Genomic DNA, 20,891 nt, shown 5'->3' on the forward strand with positions numbered 1-20,891 from the left:
GAATTTTTCATCGTAGATTTTTTTTGTCTTTTATGACTCATTTGACTTTATTTTTGAATACAATCTATCAATTATCATTTCTGTTGATAAGTTTTCGCTAGTTTTAAAAAAATTCTTGGATATTTGAAAAATTCAAATAATGATAATTTTAGTTTTTATGCTTAGCTTTTCAAAGTTTTCAAAAGTTTGTTTCGAAAGGCAATTTTGATTTGGAGAACTTCGGCTAAATTATTTGAATTCTTTTAATTTTTTAATACGCCAAGGCGAAAATTAAGATTTACAAACAAAATTGGGAAGGCCCGCAAGTTAGTTTAGTTTAGCAAGAAAGCTTGTTAATTTGTGTTATCGAAGCTTAATCGAGTGTCCAAAATCATAAACTGGCTTATAAACCTCCTAGTTATAACTGTTATAACTTTCTATCTTCTAAGACAAGCCATAATATAGCTGTGATATGCCTCTACACCCTAGCTTAACTCAATTATTTTACCCCAAGAAGCAAAATTGAAAGTTTAAAGGGTTGAAAAGCGTGAGGAAATGGACATTTTCCCCGGCCCTAAATTGGATTTGGCCCGGTCGAGTTAGCAGGTTGGGTTTTGAGGATTGATATCGTTTATCTTTTAAATCTGATCTACCTCTGAGCATTAATCATCGCCTTAGCGGTAGGTTCCGTTTCATTCGCAAAAGTGCTCTTGACCGCTTCCAATTTTTATAGCCTTGTTATTAACCTATTTGAATTCATTTCTCATTATCGCGAGTCGGTTGATTATAATTAGAGTATAACGGGATTAAAAAGATTAGGATCTGTTACGCACCAACCCCCCCCCCCGCCCCTCCCCCACTCACTCACACACACACACACACACACACACACACACACACACACACACACACACACACACACACACACACACACACACACACACACTGTTGCATTATCATCATCAAATTTTATGTATTCATTATCCCGTATGAACAAGTAAATGCTTGTTTTTTTTGCGCTAGTATTGGTTTGTTTACCCTATTAAGGCATGACCATGGCCTGCGAGGCATGGCCAAACGAGCGAAATGAGCATCTCTTACGACTTCAAGGGGTGGTTTATTTCAGCGGTGATTTTTTTCGATGGGAGTATTTTTGTATCCAAAATTAACTGTTTTCTTTTCTGTGGTTTTTTAAACTGCGATTGAGCTATTGCAATTTACATATGTCTTAAAAAGGCGTCAAATAGGCCCTTAACACATGGTATAGGAAAAGTTTTTTTTAGCGCATTTCACCTTTTTCAACGCATTTTTCATTGGTCAAATAGTGTCCAGGAAAAACTTGTTCTTTGATATCAATTTCAGGAAATAAAATATTTAAAAAAATGTCTTGCTGATCTGAACTCCGACGTTTCAAACAAAACTTTTTTCAAATAACTGATTTTTCATCATTTTTCAACATGCCGAGAAAATGGATTTAAGATTGTGATTTCTGATTTAGTTGCTCAAAAAACTATTTAAAAATTGTAATATTGTAAAAGCTAATTGAAAAACTATCAATGCATTCAATTTATTCTTTTTGATTTAACAAAAAGCAAATACTTAAAAAATGAGTTTTTCTTTTATGAATGCATAAACCGGTGTCTTATGATACTGCAACGGAATTTGAAATAATCAAAAATATGTAAAAAATAATTTCACTACTTTTTTAAACAAAAATTCATCTTTGCTTTGACTTTTACAAATTTCCTATTTGTAATTGTTTGTGTTGCTCAGTGGCCCAGAAATCTTTTTAATCCATTTTGATAACTAATGCGGATATTGTTAGTTTTTTGTAAAAAAACTGGAATTGATCCAAATTAAACATAATTCTGCAGCAAAATATATTTATTATATTGTCAGGTGAGGAAACAATTACCAATTGATAAAATTGTTGGGGCCAGTCAAGATTAAACCAAGCCAAAATTTGCACAATTCAGGTGTATGCAAAGTTACTGTCTTACATATTAATACGGCTGAAAATAATATTCGATTCAAATTTCTTACATAATGTTCTGTAGAGCTGCCGTTTATTACAATGTTCACTTGAACACAAGTGTTTAAGATACCAATAAACTGTACTCTTAATCTACGATCATTTAAGTAGGCCTAATTCTAAGTTAGCTTCAGACTAAAGTTCTAATTGCATGTTTTAGAAATCAGCACTTATAATTTATTTAATCAATTAATTTTTTCAGAAAAATGAGAAAATAGTTTCACACGCCAATTTTTTTTTTGAGTTAGCAAATTTGAATTAAATGTTAGCAGCCACAAATGCTCAGAATTATATAGCTGTTTTGTGTATTTAATCTTTTTGTGTTTTGTCAATAAAATTTCAAAAAAATATGGATTATAAAAGTGTGAGATAATAGGGCAAGATTATATCAACTAAACTACAGAAAACGCTGTGAATCAATTTTTGTTAGGGTATTATCATGTTGTTCAGATCAAAGTAGCGAAATTGTGATTACATTTTAAAAAAAATTGCTCAAAAATCTGAATTCAGAGTTATATATATTTTACTATTCCAAGCAAGACCGCTTAATCATTAGAGAAATAGTCAAACTATAAGCGTGAAATCTGGCAATCTTGGGTTATAGTCGACAAAGCATTTTCTTATAAAACAAAAGTTTTCACACTTTTGTTGAATCACGTCCCTAATTTTCCCACTTTTAATTATATTTTGTCTTTGTCCCATGAAATACCTTTAGCAATATATTGTTCGATAGGTAATTATCCCACCAAAAATTTTGCGGAAATTTTATAGGAGGTTGCTAAAATTTAATATGGTTAGTAACAAACTTAATCTTTTGAGTCATTCAATAGTAAATTTTTAATTCCATACTAACCGGAGATTCGATTTCTAACTTGTTATGGGGTGTATGCAAACACAACTACTGTAAGTATGGGCCATTACTGGATTCGAAACAACATCTCTTACTCGCAAGCCTAGGATGCTAACCATTTACACTTGGGCATCTCTTATAACCCGTTCTCATGCTTTTTCTTGTTCCTCAAGGCTTCATTTCTTTATCCGAGTACACGTTGAACAAGTACAGCTTGGTGTAAAGCTATGCGAAGCTTTTACATTGGGTTGTTATCTCTCTCAGCCTTCTAATATAACTCTAGGAGCTTTCTCCGAACTGTATGTTTCAAATTATAATCGTTTCGAGTTTTTATGAAAATTTGCAACCGATCCATTATGTAGAAAAACTGAGTTTGATATAAAAGTTTTTGAGTTCTCATTCAGTGTCAATTTTTCTTTGTATATCAAGAAATAGAATAGACAAAAAAACTATTTCTGAAAAATGTCATCATTCAATTCTTGTTACTTAAGACCCTGATTTATTTTTGTGTTTTCATTGAAATATTAACGGAGAAATTCATGTCTTAAAAATGGAAAAAACAACAAATTTTTATCAGTTTTTTAAACCAGTTTTCAAAAAAGCGGTAGCTTCATTGTAATTGAAATTGAGTACAACGCTTTGTTGCCTGACAAACCATCTCATCAGTCAAAAAATAAGCACTGAAGCGAAAATCAGCCTCATTTAAGTGCCCCTTACGCACCGAATATACAGCCATTATATAAACCATAAGAGCTCTATTTACAAGTGTCAGGTATGGTATAGATTACCAATACACACAACATTAACAACCCAATTGATTTCTAGAAACTACATTTTGTCTTTCCTCAAAAAGATGATTGCTAGATAGACGCTGCTATGTTTAGCATATCGTCTGATGTCTACTGTTGATTTTACCCCGCGCGGGGTAGAACTCAGTTGAAATTGTGGGTAAAAGGAAATGTACATTGAGGGAATAGATAGATAGAAGGGTGAAGCAAAAATCAATACCCATCTTTTATTTCTGCAACACTGCCCAGTTATGGTTAGTACTAGTTATTTAGTTATTACTGGGTAGTACAAGCCCCGCACGCATTCATCATTTTCTTTTGATTAGAGACGAATTCAGAAAAAGATTTTACAAAATAAATATTTAGAAAAAGACCGGGTAAATTCAGAGCCTAAAAATTGGTTTCACTTGTATTCTTACCAGCCAACGAGGCTAAAATGTTTTTAAAACTGGCTAAGATTATTTATTTATGTAACTATTTTCCCAAAAACTACTAAAGAGTTGACTTATTTTCATTTTTTAAATTTGAAATTAATGTTTAAAAGGGCAACAATTTGTGAGTATTTTTGTTTATTTTTTTTGGCTATCTTAAAAGTAAATCATACTGCCATCTTTTTGATTGTCTGTATGTTTGACTCACTTGCTTAAAATAATTTCATTTTGGCTGTTTGTTATTATAACTAATTCTGAAACTGACGCTGTTTTTTTTCAAAAATATTTTGAGCAATTAAGATTAAAAATTTCGGCTAAGAGTTTTTTCGGCTAACTTACTTGTTTATTATTAGTTAGTACACCTCTAAGCAACGATTGAATAATAAGAAGTGACATTCCACGAAATGAGTCCTTGAAAATTTATAAACCTCAGCAATTTTGAGATAAAAACGGGAAAAAACAAACACAATATTGGAGAAAATTGCAAAATTTAATTTCGGTTCTTGAAAAGTCAGCCTTCATTATCATGCGACTATTTTTCTTTTCATTTAATTTTGAAAATTTTTGCAAAAAGGGAAAAAAATTCTGGGAAAAATTTTAATCCGTATAGTTGGTTTTTACAAAAAAAAATTAAATTCTGGGAAAAAATTTAAGACCTATATTTGGTTTTACCAAAAAAAGAGAAAAAAATTCTTGGAACAAAAATTTTAAGGCTTATAGTTTGGTTTCACAAAAAGGGAAAAAAATTCTGGGAAAATTTTTAAGGCTTAGTCGGTTTTACAAAAAGAGGAGATGAATGTGGAGTAATGATTATAGTATCAAATTTCTTATCCTCCCGTCAAAAAGACTTCCTATTGTATCAGTATACTATATATGCGCATCTTTTTGTTATTTCCCGCTATACTGTAGAGCGACTACCATGCAACATACATTACGACGATATACAAATCTTTTAAAACCGGCGGCCAAATTTCTTTGTCTTAAAATCTCACCGTCATTTTTCCAACTTGTCTTTTCGTACCAGTAATTTACCTTTTCCTTCCATTTCCATATGATTTTTGGAAAAATGGAAAAAGAGCGCATCACAACTTGTCTACGATGGGTTTAAAATCAGGAGACAAAATAGGGTGACTGTTTTTTTTTGGGGGGGGGGGGATGTGGACATGCGAGTTCGATCTTAATGCAAGAAAGTTGGGAGGGGGTTGAAAAGGGTTTATTGAAAGTTAGGGTTACTTAACTTCTATAATAGCCGGCGCTACTTTTCCATCTTTTTTCCTGAAAAACTAAAATCTGTTTGTTCAACCTCCCGCGAGATTTCGATTGAACAGACTTGCGTGAACACAAAATAATCCTTTTGGCCTGTTGAAAACAGTCAACCGAACGAATAAAAAAATAGCCCGGGTAAAATTATAAGGCGAACGGGGGGAAGAACTTAGTTTGAAATTTGATCAGACGTTCGAAGTTTAATGAATTATTCTTTACAATAGCACAAGCCTACTGTATAACAGAGAAAAATGAGGGGGGTATTAGAAAGCTTAATACCAACTTGGGATATTTTCCATTCTTTTGTACTCCTCTCTGTTTCAAAAGAACTCTATAAGAATTAATCCCTTTTCCATAACCCATCAAAACCCATCTAGAAATTTTCATTTATCGATCTCTGATATAAGAAGACTTTTAATGAATTTCCCCAAAAACGTTTCTAACTTTTTATATTACTTTTTCAATATTACTTTGCTCTATTTCACCCACTGCGTTTTATTTCCATACTTTCCGCTATTATTTTGAATGACTAAATTTCCCATTTAGTGGCTGTTTTTACGGATGTATTCTATTTCTTTGTCAATCAAAATTTTAAAAATGGCAATTTGAAGTTGAAATTGATAAATTGCGTATCATTATCTATTATCTTCTTTTAATCGAAACTTTATGGGAGCAATCCAAGAAGAACGACATAAAGCAAAAGTTAGTAAAATGATTATTAGACGTACTCAAATAATAACAGACATATAGAGTTGAAAATTTATAAACATAACCTAAGGCTCTCAACGCTTCATTTTACTACATTCATATCCATTTTTAAGAACTGATTTATTGTCCTAAAAACTCCTCTAGTTGTTATATGCATTCTGTTATAATGATTCCTGTAACCGAAATTTAAAATCTATTTAGCCGCTGCAGCGTCAAAAAAATTTTACATTTTACAAATTCTTGCGAGCAGATTTTGAGCCATGATCATTTTTTCAAGCATTTTTTTAAACAGCAAACAAATAAAGAATTTTGACAAGAGTAGTTTGATGAAGCTTCGTTCAATTTTTTTTGCTAAAATCGATTTAGAGTTCTTTCCGAAAATTACTATAGATGCAGAGAGAGAAAAATTCAAGATGCAGGAGTGACGGCAGCAGACTTTGAGAAAGAATCACTTTCAAGCAAAAGTATTGACCGTAAAATTCCAGTTCAAATACAGGAGGAACGCAATTGGAATCCATCTGTTTTCTTCCATAATTGCAGCTAAACTTTTGTCGGATATCAGAAGTAGTCTAGATTAATTCAACTAATAGTGAGAAAAAGCCCGGAGGGTGTTGGCGGAGCAAATCAGCGCTGAATCAGTCTACAAAAATTCTGTTTTATAGAATGGCCAGTACTCTGTTCATGTCATAATTTACACTTGCCAGTCTGATTTTTGAGTAAAATTAATTTGATGAAAAATTATACGTTCAGCTTAACTCCCGCCAACAGAGATCACTTTATAAACGATTCAAAATTCCGAGTGGATACTTGCGACATTTAATTTGCATAGCAAAATGTAACCTTTAAGCTAAATGGGCTTTGTGGCAATTGCCTACAAACCAGCTTAAGTATAAATCGTGTGTATACGACTATAGTAATTACCAGTTATAAACTACAGAAGTATGAATTTTTCTGCTAAGATTTAATGTTGGGGTATGAGTAATGTTTCAGTCAATACAGGATATGTTTAGCCTGGGCAAACCTATGACCTCAATATAATTATGATGAAGAAATACTGCGCATAAAGAAACTTAAAATATTCTGGAGATACAATGTTACTGAACTAAAAAAAATTGCTTTTGAATTGTGCTGGTTCAGCTGTGAAAACATCAGAGACTCAAGTCCAGGAGGGGCTCAGGAAATTCTTATCGTAAGCACAATATGGGTGGTTTATTTTTTCATAGCAATTTTTATTTAGCACTAGAATAAATACAGCATTGGATGGCTCATTGGCACCTCAACAGGATCAATATTTTACTTCTTTTTTATTGGTTTTTCTTCTGTAGATGATTTTTAAAAGTTTTTTCATAAAAAAGTTTAGCATTTTTTAAAGCGACAGTCGGTATCCAACACTTTGGCTTGGCAAAAAAGTGTCTTTGATTTTAGCTCTATTTTTAATACTGTCTTCAGTTTTGGCTTGACAATATACAATACAAATATTTCATATTTGTCGAAGTTCATATTTAGGGCATGTAGATATTAAACTTTGTTGCTCATTTGCAGTTCGGGAGCGTTCAGCATTTTTTGAAAACATTTTTAGCATTTTAGAATTTTTTTTGGGATTTTTATTTTCAGCACACCGGAAAAAAATAATAGTAAGTCCCATAAAGTTGAAACGCAACTTGCGTTGCAACTCTATGGGACTCACTATAAATTTCCAGCGAGCACAATTAAAAAATGCTAAAAAGCTAAACATGCTAAAAATGCTTGAAGCGAACATTCAAAAAACAACGAAGTTCTGATATCTACATGTCCTAAATATGAACTTTGACCTTTGAAATATTCGTATTATATATTGTGAAGCCAAAACTGAAGACAGTATTGAAAAGTAGAGCTAAAATCACAAACACTTTTTTGCCAAACCAAAGTGCTGGATTGGTAAAATGTGAAAAGTTGGAAAAAAGTTGTAACGTGGAATTGGCTCGATTGTTGAGCCATTTTCGAGACAAAAGAACGTAGATTCAGACAAAATTGTGGATAAGAACTAATGTTGAGCCAAATCAAAGCTTTCATGGTCAAGAACCCCAAATGTTGGTCAAGGACTATCAATTTTTGATAGTTGAGTCCTTGACTGGAGTTCCAAACTGACAGCTTTGAAAAATGTTACAAGTAACAGGGAGCTGGCATTTTCCGTGCGTCAAATGGTGAAAAATGTCATTTCGGTTACGGCGTTGACTGTTTTTTTTTCTGAGGACCTCAAAAACTAATTCCTACTTCATTAAATTAGAGCTCCATTTTTGAAAATATCTAACTACATTTTTTGCAATCAAGTTCCAATTGCTTTTTGTTTTTTTTAAGAATTTAAACAGCATGCAATAAAACTTTCACAATACTGCATTTTGAATTTGCCTTAATTGTTTTGAGTTCATTTTGTGTTTGAAAGGACCACGTTAGTTAATTAATAATTGACAAACCAACGCCATTTAAACGGTATTTGCTTCTTTACTGACAAGAAGCATGTTAATAAATTACGACATTTTTCACTCTTTGTTCAACGTTTGTTCAAGTATTAAGTTTAAACTCTTTTACAAAGTTACATAACCCTTTTGAAATATTGCTGAAAAATCGTTTTTTTTTCAAAGATTTCTCATTCATGCTTTGTTTATAGAAATTTGTTCAACCATAAAAGGCTTATGTTCACAAATTTTTCAAACGCGCTTGAATCAAAGTGATTTTTAGAAGTTTATATGAAATACAATTTCAAAAACTGCAAAAAATACAAAAAAGTGTCTTTTTATTAACGCCTTTCTTTTTCTCGCGCTTTGAAACAGAAATAGCGATCAAAAACAGCAAATAAAAAATGAAAGACAACCAGTCAAAATTGTCAATTTCTCCTCTTTTGTATGGATAATATCAGTTATCTCTAAAATGGCGTAATATAGTTATAACAGTAACAGTTTAATGTCATCACCACCATTACGTCTCATTTTTTCCACGACGGATTTGAGCAATTTATTTCCAGATTTAATCCGGACGGCTTTGAAAGCAATCTTTTCCCTCTCTAGATCAAAGAGGAAAAGATAGAACAGGCTATATGATACATTTGGGGATTAAAGCGACCGCTTACGGCTCTTCGGAGTTGAATAGATTTATGTTATGAGATGTTTTTACCACTCCAACTCTTTTAACTAGCCTTCAAACTCAACTCGTTCAGTGTGAGATTCGATTCCCGTTTGTCTTTTGATGTCATGATTGATTCTACGCGTTACGGCTTGTTAAACACTTAATTCAGAGCGTGATAGAGTTTATTTTTGTTGTTTTTTTTTCAACCCGCTATTTAATTCCGCTTCACAAAGTGTTGTTGATTGATGAACGGGAAGTTTAGTTATAGCTGTCTCACTGGTTTTATTACTTTTAACTGATAGGTTATAAATTTCGATGCCTGTTAAACGAGTTAGTAACACGAAGACTTTACAGACGGTAAGTTATAGATAGATTTATCTATTTTTATAGCTTATTATTTTAAAAAGTTCTTTTGTGTTATCTATTAATAATTTGGTGTCACTTGACCAACTGTTGCCAACGACGAGCCCTCCCAGGTTGAGGTTCCAGACGGAATCACTTATGTCCAGACCGAAGATGAACGCACGACGGGGACCTCGTGTGTTCAAAATTACATAGTCTAAAAACATCGAAAAACGCACAAAAGACTGAAAATGAACGCACGAAAATCTGGGCATGAACGTATCTAAGTGTGGACATGAGCTAACTACTTTTGCTCAGACCGGTTAAAAAAACGGTCACCTTTCAGATGACTTAAGACACAAGTGGTAGTCTTCAAGGAAAACTTCAAGGAAGCAGATAATCGAAACTCACTTCAGTTAATAAATGAAAAAAAAATCGAATGCGAAAAAAATGGCACCCAGATTTTTTGCGTTGTATTTAAAACTTTTATATCTTGTATAATAGAAAGTAGCTGAAGTTAGAAATATAAATCAAGTGAATGCATTAGAGCCCAAATTACATTGTATTTAGCAAAAAATGTTTTGCAATGCTTTTTAAAGTTGACGCAAATGTTTTTAAAACTCTACTGATCAGTTAATAGTTTTGAGGATGTATACACGAAATGGCTAATTTATGGTAATTTTAAGTATAGAAGTTATGTGTAATTATTGCAGTTTGTCTGACTTTGAGCGCATGAAAATCTGGACCTGAACAAACAAAATGCTGAACATGAAGGCATGAATCTGTTGTAAATACAAAAGTTTGATGAACGCGGGGAAATCAGAAGAACGCCTGAAAGTCTGAACATAAACGCAAGAAAGACTGAACGCACAAAATTTGGTGCAGGCACAAAAGTCTGGTGAACGTATGATAGTCTGCACATAAGATCTGGTCCCACCGGTTTTGTTCTGGTACCTCAACGTGGACCGTGAATGCACTACGAAGTTCCATGATACATGCCGAAACGTTACCAAAGTTTTTGCTCATTCAAAATTTTGAAGCTTGGTGTGGGTTTTTTTTGCAGTGCTATAACATGGTGGGTTGTTGACAGTTATTTAATTTTCTCGCTAATTTTTGTCGGCTGTAAAGCGATTGAGTTCGCGGTTTAGAAAACCGCGTATAGTTTGACTTGCTGTCCGATAAGTAATTGTTGAGCAGAAAATAGACGAGCATTGAAACAACTAATTCTAAGTGTAACATCTCGACATTTAAATTTCACTAAATAGTTGAATTGTGGAAAGAAAGAAAATAAATATTGTTTCGTAGAAATTGTAAAGATCTTGGGTCAAATGCATGCTTGAAAGAAAAGATCGGAGAACGCACGTAAGCATTTTGCTATTTCTTTAAAATAATTGTTTTTTATCAAACTTAAGTTCTTCAGTTGATTTTATGAGAAATGCTATTCAAGAGTATTATTTTTTTTTCAAGAATTAAAGCAAACACTTCTCAAAAAAGGCCCTCTAAAAACAGCTCCAAAATAACTTTAAATTATGTTTCTCAGCAACCTACCGCTTCATTTGACATAATGACAAATATTTGATATTGCTTCAGATGAACATATTGAAGCAGAAGAAATTGTGACAATTCTTTTTAGTTACAAGCGTTTACTGTTTATCTACTAGAAATTCGTGCCTGATTCTTGTGTATATTCAATTGCTTTTCAATTTTTTTCCTTTTGAGTGATAATTAATTCTTGGTTTTGGTGAGTAGTTTTTTGACGATGAAACGGGAAATTCTCAATGTGTGCTATCAGTGTTTTGATTGTTTGTTTGCCAAATTATAAAAAAAACACATTTCTGAACCACGTAACTTAACCACCAGAAACTGTCTTCGCACAGGCTGACACTGAAACAGAGGAACGATATTTATTTTTTTAAAATAATTCTTCAAGAAATGATGTAGCTAAATGTCTACTGAAATATAAACAGTACAAAAAGAATTGGTTAACTGTTTTTGCACATTATACTTCAGTGACAGGATCGCAGCATAATGTGCAAAGGCACCTAGCACTTTTTTCTTGTTTAAATTCTAGCAGACATTTGTTTTTTCAGACAATAGTACATTTTTTGACTATCAGTTTTTCTAATCACAATTATTAATGGTATGCTGATTACAATTAGTAGAGGTCAAGCTGAAACAGAAAATCGTTTGGTAAGCAAAAATTTCTTTAAGTGGCTTTTACGAGGATTTCTTTTTCTAAAACCCTTTTAGACAAAAATTGCCGATAAGATATTTGTTTCAAAGCTTGAATTTTTTCCTGGTTTCTTAAAATTTTTAGCAACCAAAAGGTATCTGAATGTTTTTAAGAAACGTTGGAAATGTCAACATTGATTAAAGATTGTTGTTTGTTGTGAAATTCATTTAACGTATAGAGTAATCATTCATTGGATTAGAAAAACCGATGTAGATTAGTATCTGATCTTTTCGTCTCATTGTAGAACAATAGCGGTAGAAGAATACTCAATAAATGATAGGAAATTTTAATGCAAATCAAATCGTCCTTAACTAAAATAATTGGTTTCGAAAAGCATTGAACTCAATTGACACAAAAATTGCTTGGTTTTTGAACAGTAACAAGCACAAAAAGTAAAGGAACAATGTTTATAAGCAAATAAATCATGCCTTCCATCGGTAGAAAAAATTCGGGGAAATATATCTTTGTCTAGAAAAAAATGCTAATTTCTACTTTCTTCTGCCAACTGGCAATACTGTTAGGTGTTCTATGCAGGTGCAACTACTGTGAAAATGGAACAGTACTGGATTCGAACCACCATCTCTTACTTGCAAGCCTAGTGTGCTATACATTTACCCCAACTGATCTTAAGCTCTTTAACTTAGGCATCTCGTAAAACCCATTCTCTCGTTTTTCTTGCTCCTCATTTTCTAGCCAAAAATACTTTGAACAGGTAGAGCTTCTTGTCAAGCTATGTCAAGCTTATCTTATGCACAATTTATATTATGATGTTCTCGCAACCTTCTAACAGATACAAAACAACTCGCTTTATTTTCGTGTTTTTCGTAATCGTCATTTGAATTAGAAATAGTTCTACTAGAAATCAAATTTGAGATAAATTTTATCAAACAATTAAAATTGTCTCCAATAACTCGGAAAGCATCAATATAACCTTGGTTGTATTAGCATCTGCAAGAAATTTTTGCGCGCTGCCGAAAGTATTAGTTTATTAAATTGTAATTCTGGTCAGAAGTATTTTTCACAATTAGGTTTGAATATGTGTGAGGTGCGGGAACTATTAGGTGCTAGTTTTCCTTTTCATGTTTTCTTTTTTACAGAACGCTCGAAATAGTTTTAGTTGCTAGCTATGGGATTTCATCTAATGTAATTGAAAAAACTAGTAAAAATTGGTTCATCTTTTCGGAACAAAAGTTTCTGCTTTCCCTGAATTTCAAGAAGGGATTGCCTTTAAATTTCAAAGAAATAGACAGAAAGTTTATTGGCACAGGCAATTGTTTATTTTGATAATAAATACCAAACAAAATATAGTGATCATGTCTTCTAATTTAGGTCAACATATCAAACAGGTTTCCCCTTTTTTGTATCCATGTCAATATTTGGAGCATTTAAATTTTACAGCAATTAATGAAAATAATTCACAGTTGCAAAATTGAAAGATTCATATGATCAATGGAAAGATTCATATTTTGACAAATTAAACGGAAAATTTAAGATAACGTTGTGAAGGTTCAACTTTTAACAGAGACAATAATATGTATATATCTCAAATCCTGGGCCATCACTGCTTGAAAAAACTTTATTTGTGGAAAAGAAAATGATGAAAAAGTGGCGGAAGAAAGTTTTCGCAGCAAAACTCTTCGAAATTTTCAAATTTTTGGGAGATTGACAAGAGAGATTTGGAGATTACATTGTGCTAATATTTTTTGAAATCTTTATTTTTATAATATCACTAAAAATAAGTATAATCTTTAGGTAGTTTTTTTTTTAAATTTGGCCACAAAAATGTCACGGTTAAAAGAACAGCTGAACGAACCATTCAAAGTCAGTCAAATTTGGGGAAAATTCAACGGAAAAAAGGGAACAAAATCTGAAAGGAAAATCAGCAATAATTCCCAAGTCATCAAAATTTGAGCTTTGAGAAGATTAAATTGCGGATAAAAAGAAAATCCTCCTTTTAATTTCTAAAATAATCATCGTTCGAGGAAAAGCAAAAAGGAATCGAATATCAACTAATGCAATGAGAACAAATGAAAATCGGGAAAAGAACAGGTCTAAAATTTGACTTCTATCTCCAATTTCAAAAGCCCCCACCCCATATTCTTTCCCTATTATTATCGGGGAAAACAAGGCTAGCGGATTAGTTTGTATACTTTGCAAAATAGGAAAAATTTCCGCTGTTTCCTTTGAATTTTGGGAATAGTATTACTGTCAAAATTTGGCGATTGTAATTTTTGTACTCATTCATTACAAGGTATTTATTTGATATTTTAGCATCAGTTTTTAAAAGAAAAACGACTTTATATTGTTCACTAAGTACTTCACGTTTTTAGCGGATGTTCACAGGTTAGAAATACAATTGGTTGACCTTTATAAGGAAACGAGAAGTGCTTTTTAAGGTTGATCGAAAACAGTTTGAAAGGGTTTTAAATTATCATTTTGAAACGTTACCAAATTGGGTCAAAAACATTTAATTGCCACAAAATTATTGAATACACCAGTATCAACGTTATCATTACAGTTATTATAACTTAAAAAATACAAATGCATTTTCATCAACATTTTCAGTGTAGTTTTTTTCCATCTACGTTATTTATAGCTATAGTTATAAACCACATAAAACATATTTTTTTATAAACCGTATATTTTTTTTATTCGTCGGTATAAGTTATAAATTGTTCCGTTTAAATCAAATATTTTTTTTGCTTTTGGGCAAATTTCATTATCTAACAAAAAAGTTTCCTTCATTCTTTTTTTAAGTCAGTTATAATTAGCGATCGGTTAATTTTTTTATTTTTGCTTTTACCCTAAATAAAACAGTTCCCGACAAATATTGACTCTAACTCGCTAGTAAAAAATTTTGACCACTAAAGGTCAGTTGAAAACAAACCCTAATTTTTCATCAACTTTAGGTAACAAATTAACCCCTAATGTGCTCAGGTTTAATTTAATATCCGTTTTGAGGCGAATCATACGAGCTTTCCCAAATTTTCTCCCTCCCTTTTTCCGTCAGGAAATTTGCTATGAACCCATTTAGTTTAAACTAGCCTGTACCTAATTGAAAGGGACGTTTTAGTGGCTAATTTTGCGTATTTCGAGCAATTATTTTCGCCGGTAATTTTTTCAAAAGAAACAGTGATGTTACTTTTGTTTATACGTATGAATTGTTTATTTGCTTTCTTTTTGTTTATATTTTGAACCCGCTTTTAGTGGGCTAATCAGTTCTCGCTCTGTTCGTTTCCGTCTTTTGTTCACGGCAGTTTTCAGCATTGTGATCAAACAATTTTTCACCCCTCGTATCACCCCCCTCAGTTTTACCCCGCTATCTTTTACTCCTTCTTCCTCATCTCACCCTCCGCTCCATACAAACACCAGCCCCAACTCAACCCCACCCCATATCCACACTAACCCAGCCCAATACACCCCACCGAACTCCCCCCCCCCTTGGGCGTGTCAGACACCCCTCCTTCATTTCGTGCCCCCGTCTTTCACGGGGTTGGATCAACTGCTTCATTCTTCTTTTCTATTTTTCACACATTCGGTGTTGATTGTTTTGATTTGATTTCTTAGCCCAGTCGGAAGTTCTGCATCTTGTTTTAATCATTGACACTTTAACTATTTCAACAATTAGCCGATGAGGTTCCCGACCTGCAATTTTGCCCAAAATCTTTTGTGATTATACCAATTATTTTTTACATTGGTAAATTTAAATTGTCACACAGATCACATTCGCTTTTGAGGCTGCATTCGCGGCACTATTATTTAATTCAAAATAATGAAATAGTTTGTAAATTTATGCTCGTTGAAAAAGAAACAGTAACGTGTCCTGTTTTTTTCAGCTTCTCTCATGAAGTTAAAGATATAAATGAATAACCTGTTCTATTGACAGGTTCCTCATCTCAGCAACTTTGAACCTTAAATTAAGAAATTCACTTCATTAAGCCTTATAAATGAGAATAAGCTAAATTTTAACATTCAGACGACGAAGATTAAGTGGCAACCGCTTTACATAAAAGCACCGTCTTAAAAATGGTTTTAAGGAGACTTGAGACTAACGGGACTCATCTCCTTAAAGAGCTAGACCCCAGATGGTCTTCGCACCGATGATCTAGTCTTCATGGCTTGAATTTATTCCTCTAAAGGTCTGATGACTAAATACTAAGGCTTCGGCCAAAGAGTAGGTGCTCTTAAAAGCACAAACTGTAGCTGAAAAAGTTTTCTTTTTCAGCTAAAAAAGAGCTGAAAAAAGCTCTTTTTCAAATCTGTACGCATTTTGAAAAGTTTGGGTTATTTTCATGAAGAGCTTTTTTCCATAATGGACACTTTTTTGTCTTTTTTGTTAGATATTCTAATTAAAAGGGGACAAAATTGTGTTCTGATAACAAGGAGGTTCTTTTGGAATTTTGGTGTTGTGAACACTTTCAAAACAGAAAATAGTTTCACAAAAACCCTTTTTCTAATAATAAGCTATGAAAATGAATGTGAAAATAATTGCACGTGGAAAATACATTTTTCTGATTTTAATAAACAAATAAGTGCTTACCAATAAATTTCCTTGTTTTGCTGCCACTGAGACCATTACAAGTGAAGAGCAATAATCATGATCAAACTGAAACAAGTTTATCCAAAAAATTAATGTTTCTATTAGGTTATTTAAATTATTTTCTGTGCCAATTTTAAATAATTTGTCAAGAAATTGCGGGTTCAGTTTTTTGGCATTAAAAATTGTCAATGAAACGAATTATTTATTTGAAAAAAATCAAAATATGTTTAACTTCAGATTCTAATTCTTTTTTTCTCAATTTTTCTCATCTTAAAGGAGAATATGGCACCAAATCGACAATGTAGTTAAACATCGAACTTTGTTTTCTACCATTTTAAAGTATTCCTGTTAAATTTATTGTTCAAGTGTTTCAATATTTGCTCAGTTCTTAACATTTTTTTAAGAATTAACCATCATTTACATTGATTACATTATATTTCATCAGACTTTCAGTAGAAATTAATTTTTTCTTTCCAATTTTTGACATAAAAACTGTAGTGAAGCTGTAGATTTTAAAATTTTAAGCAATCAGAAACTGTTGATAGTTTTGGATATGTTGTTTTTTGAAATTGAGAGAAAAAAATAATTTCTACTGATGTAAGATGAATGCTTTTAGTTTTGTCATATATGATTTTTGGTGAAAAAACAAAACTGCTGTTTTGCAATACAACTAGAAAATCAGATTTTTTATAAAAAATTCTTCATGCTCTTTAAGGTTTTTCTATGAACAAAGTTTCTTTAAATCGCTTTTAAGTTTCATTAAATTTGTATAGTTTTTTTTTCATAGTTACCAGTGGTGGCGTTTGTTTTGTTCCTTTTTGCCTTGCCGTTGCTTCGTTTATTTGATTTTATTATTTTGAACTAATTTGCATATTGTTACAGATGCGAGGATTTCAGATGATTACTACTTGATTTAACCTATGATGTGATATGTTTAATATTAATCTCAAGTCTTTTTTATGTGATCATATTCAAATTCAATTAAATTCATCCAATTATTTATATTCGACAGTTCTTTGATCGAAGTGTCTTTGGAGTTTGTTAAGAAGTATAGTATCTTTCTTAAACTTGTAGATCAATTTCAAAAATTCTTCCTGTTGTGATGGCAATTGACTCAAACATCTCGTGCAAAAAACTTCCATAGCATTCTATTTGGTTTATGTTTTCAGAGAATATGTTGCACTGCAGTAATTGAATATAGAAAGTTGTCTTACATTGACGTTTTAGCAAACTTAATCTTAACAGGCTGTGCATTTTTTTTTAAAAATCTTTGACATGGAAGGTGAACAGCAGTTTCAGAATTTTGTTGTTTGCATTTGATAGCCCTTTGGCGTAACGTAAAATGGTAACAAATGAAAGTTACAAGTCTCAATTAAAGTTATCTTTATTGAGCATTATTTTGTAAAAACAGATAAAAAATGGTCAAAATGCTCAAGAATTTTTAGTTTCCGCTTTATTTTGTTGTTTGTGATTATGTTGTTAGATTGTTGTTAAAAAAGAGTTTCGTAGCTTTTAATTTTTTCAAATTTAAGAAATCTTTGTATCTATTCTTAATGCAAAGTTAACACCCGGAGGTTGGCGGCAGAGCAAATTAATGCTGAATCATCAGGCTGGAGACATTCTGTTTTTTAGGATGGCCAGTACTCTGTTCATGTCAAAATTTACGATGGCCAGTCTGATTTTTGAGTAAAAATTACTTCATAAAAAATAACATGTTCACCCTAATTCCCGCTAACATAGTTTCCTTTATATGCGATTCGAACGTCCACCTGGGTACTTGTAGTTTTTAAGTTGCGTAGCAAGTCGTAACCACTAAGCTAATTGGGCTTTGTGTTAATCGCCTACAAACTAGTTTAAGTATAAATAGTGTAAGTACTACTATAGCAATTACCAGTTATAGGCTACAAAAGTATGACGTTATTCTGCTCAGACTTCATTTCTGGGTACAATTAATTTTCAGACTATACAAGATGAATTTAGCCTGGGCGAACTCTATGATCTCAATACAATCATAATGAAAGAAAACTGCATATAAAGATATTGAAAATATTCTTGAGATACAATGTTTCAGAACTGTATTAAATTTTTACTCTTGAAATGTGCTGGTTCAGCGCTGAAAAGATCTGAGACTCAAGCCCGGCGATGTGGCGGCAGACTAATTCAAAAAGTTTTGAGGTTATGCAGCTCATATGCTCATTGCATTTGAAAATATCTTTGATGCTTGTGAAAGTTTGCTTCAAACTCGGAACTATCAGTCAACTTTGTCCAAAATGCCTGTTCTTGAGCGAGCATCGACAACATCTACGCAATTTTGCAACTCTTGTCCAGACTCACCTTCAAAACACATAAAAAAATACCTGTGTCCACACGCCACTGTAATCTTTCCTCGCAGTACCTAGTACTGGTAATTAATTTCAAAAAATTTTCTTGCATTATTTATTTTCGGTTGAAGACAACAAAAATTTTGTTAGCTTTGAGTTTTTGTCAGCTCTACGCTCACAACCGTAGAAAATGGTTACGTCTGTCCGTATTTAGGGGAGGAAAATCTATAACCTATAGATTTTGATCTCGTAAATACGTTCGTAAGTGTTGTTCACGAATAACGTATCAGTTTTTAACGATAGACCACAGTTACCATAGGCGAACAAATGTGACAAAACGTTGTCCCTAATGTCCACCAAAGGCCACAACATCCTCAAGATTACCAAATGTAAGTTTTGTAGTTCAATGCTTTCGCTCAAAAAGTGTTCAAAAATATTCTTGATAGAAACAATTGATTGATCACAACGTCAAATTCGAGCTTCACTTTTAAAAATTTACTGCGAAATCATTTTTTCTTCATTATCATATTATTTTTTGTTTACTTTAAAAAAAATTGACAGAGCAGGATTACTTAATTTCCTCTTTTTCTGTCTCTTAAAATAGGTTGCCTGTTTTCAAGACCTAAATGTTTTAAAGCTTTTTTGGCAATTTTTCTAGCTCTGGCATGCAATCATCGCCTCATATTCACCTTTCGCCGTTTTCAAGGCCAATTTGACTTCACATCAGAATTTTATTTACTTTTGTCTAAGTCTATGCCCACATTACTGGCAGCAATAATTTTTCATCAATATAAATAACCTTGCAATTGATTTTGTGCCTTTTCGGTCAAGCGACTAATCGATTGAGAGAACTCGATGGGATCCTGAATATTAAGAAAGTACACAATTGCGGCCTTATAAAGCTTCTATTTTCCAGTGCCCTAAAAATTTCAAGCCTGCCCGCCGTTATCAGCCAACTACGCCCTCGAAAAGCCAATATTGCAATCTTAGCCAGACTTTTTCACCTTTTATAAGCCGCTAAATTCCAAAAGTTTGGGGAAAATTACTTCCAGCTTACGGGGTACGTATACTTATATACTCTCTAGCATGCTTTTAATATAATACGTAACCGACCAAGCACCCCCCCCCCCCCCCCCCCCCCCAAAGCAGACTCGAATTGTTGAAGCAGAAAACTGAAGGCGATATTTTTCAGTTTCTATGCCTTTTCAATTGTCTTGCTTTATGTTATCAATTGCACAAAATTGAATTGCAAATAGTTCCTATTTAGCAACCTAAAAGCGAAATATTCATACCAAACGAGCAACATTTCTTATAATATGTTACTTGAAAAGCGCCCCAAAAAGTACTTAATGTCGAAATAAAATTGACAGATTTAAACTCACCTTTTTAAGAGCTAAAGGATTTCCGAAGGCGAATTCACTCATAATTTTACATACTATTTTCACATTATTTGCTTGAAAATGCTCTTTAATTACTAAACACGTTGATGGACAGTTTTTTATGGAGTATTTAAAAACAATTCCCGATTTTACACTTGGCTGAAAATTTTCGGACAAACAGTTCATTATATCCAAATTTCGGACATGTTGACCGCATTGGAGTGTGCAAATTCTACAAATCAATAAGAAGTAAGTTATGAAAATGGGTTATGAAGTCATCAATAAATCAATTACCTTAATAGCCAAGTGAATAAAGCTTGCATGTCAAAAATATAGTTTAGAATTTACTTTTTTATATATTTCTATATTTCAAATCGAGATCAGAGCTTCAGTGTTCTACTAATTATAAGAATTATTTTGAAAGTAGCTGATATTTATTTTGAATGGTTTAAGTTCAAAGTTTATCATTATAACTAAATGAGCAGTTATTTAGTAATATTAGTAGCATTGAAACGAATTGATAATTTTGAACCCAACTCAAAAGAAAAAACTACCGAGGAAATGAAATAGTTGTGAATCATTTTACAATAAAATTCATAATACAAAGAAATTCAAAATACACAACTACAGGCAACAGCCGATAACGAAAGGCCGAAATTGCTTTATACACACAACTACTAAGGTTGATAACGCTATTTAGATGAAGTTATTGTTTGCAAACAATGCTGCAACTCGAGAAAACTGTGGAAAGAGCATTTTTGAATTTCTTCATAATCTATTTGCTTTGAATTGTTTCTATACCTCATATTTTTGTTTTGAACAAAAAACAAATTTTATGTCCGAAAAAATTAAATTAGGGATGAAAAGCAAGCAACTTCATCAATTACATGCCATAATGCAACCCTGCTTTTTATAAAAAAGTT

The 20,891-nt window shown here is 32.4% G+C and overlaps 1 protein-coding gene across 10 annotated transcripts in view; it reads left to right on the forward strand.

Annotated features, from left to right (window-relative positions):
• The window catches only part of LOC142345573 (putative G-protein coupled receptor No18), a 280,348-nt gene that overhangs the window by 13,457 nt on the left and 246,000 nt on the right, over positions 1-20,891 (forward strand). Inside the window, exons 1-2 of one of the 10 annotated variants that reach the window (XM_075397679.1) lie at positions 519-585; positions 5,754-6,045. The exons of 1 other annotated variant lie outside the window; for it this stretch is intronic. The gene's annotated coding sequence lies outside the window, so the exon portion shown is untranslated. Of the gene's footprint in view, positions 1-504; positions 586-614; positions 660-3,825; positions 3,904-4,960; positions 5,172-5,621; positions 6,046-8,791; positions 9,511-14,053; positions 14,072-19,745; positions 20,218-20,891 lie in introns of those variants that run through there. 8 more of the 10 variants (XM_075397678.1, XM_075397683.1, XM_075397681.1 and 5 more) reach the window with 8 other exon arrangements.

This window comes from Convolutriloba macropyga, chromosome 9 (genome assembly GCF_964194025.1).
Source record: "Convolutriloba macropyga chromosome 9, txConMacr16.3, whole genome shotgun sequence".
NCBI lineage: Eukaryota > Metazoa > Xenacoelomorpha > Acoela > Convolutidae > Convolutriloba > Convolutriloba macropyga.